We start from the raw sequence: 1,437 nt of genomic DNA, 5'->3' as shown, positions 1-1,437 counted from the left end.
AGACAGGGTTTCTCTGTGGCTTTGGAGCCCGTCCTGGAACTAGCTCTGTAGACCAGGCTGGTCTCGAACTCACAGAGATCCGCCTGCCTCTGCCTCCCAAGTGCTGGGATTAAAAGCGTGCGCCACCACCGCCCGGCTTAAATTCACTATCTTAAAGCCCAGTTTTCCATTCTCCCTAGATGGACATTTATGTGCAGTTCAGTTCCAGGCTACAGTGAGTCAAGATGCTATGACTACTCCTATACAAGTTATTTGTAAACAGAAAGATTTGATCCTTTGAGCAAAGAACATTCAATTAACATGTACCCATTCTAACTAATGGGCTAGATCCTTTGTACGTTGTACAAAGATACGGGTTTCATTACAGCATTTTTTTCATATCATATACTTTGCCCATTGTGACAGCCCCATTACTCTCTCTTACATACACACTGGTCATCTTCCTTTTATGCTTTCCTTTCTTATGTGTGCACATCTAGATTCTGAATATGTGAGAATACATGCAATTTTTGCATAAGCCTGGTTTGCTTTGCTTAACATGGTGATCTCCAGCTTTACTCCTGAAGATTACATGCGTATCTTGCTTTCTGTTGGGAAATGAAACACCATAGTGTCTACATGGCATATTTCCTTTACACACTCACCTTCTGCTGGACATCTAGGATGATTCCATAAACTTACATTGCTGATAGTGTAAGACAATCACGCATGTGCAGACATCTTTGTAGTTTGCTACAGGATTGCAGTGGTACAGCTGGGTCACTGGGTAATTCTGTTTCTATGGGGTTTGCTTTGTTTCAAGGAAAAGGGATCTTACTCCATAGACCAGGCTGTCCTTGAACACAGAGCAATCCCTCTTCTTCCTTCCACCAACTGAGTGCTGGGACTGCAGGTGTGAGCTATTACACCCTGCTTGCTTCTAGATCTTTTCAGGCATTCTTATACTTGGTTATCCAGCAGATGCAATACTTAAATTCCCACCAAGAGTGTCACAAAGACACCGTCCTCACTACATCCTCACCAGAATTTGTTGTTTATAGGTCATCGCCAGTATAATTTGAATGACATGGAATTTAGGTAGTGGCATCTCATTTACATTTTAATAAATAAAGCTTTTCTTAAGGTCAGAAAAGCAAAAGAGTCAGCCACTGGCCCTTACCTCTACCTCAGTCTGAAATGGGTATTTATTATTGTATGCCTTTGTTAAATATTTTATTTAATTAAACAACAAAAATGAATACAATAATAAATAATAAAATAATAAATAATTATTTATTAAAGTACAAATGAAATTCCACTACAAAATTTCATGTGGTTTTGGTTAACAATTTCCTGATATTAAAGATATCAGGAAATTGTTCCTACATATTTACTGGCCATTGTGTTTCTTCTTTTGAGATTTCCAGATCATATATTCTATTTCATTTGGACTATATG

This window comes from Microtus ochrogaster, unplaced genomic scaffold (genome assembly GCF_000317375.1).
Source record: "Microtus ochrogaster isolate Prairie Vole_2 unplaced genomic scaffold, MicOch1.0 UNK1, whole genome shotgun sequence".
NCBI lineage: Eukaryota > Metazoa > Chordata > Mammalia > Rodentia > Cricetidae > Microtus > Microtus ochrogaster.
The sequence above is the reverse complement of the archived record's forward strand: the minus strand, read 5'-3'. Positions refer to the sequence as shown.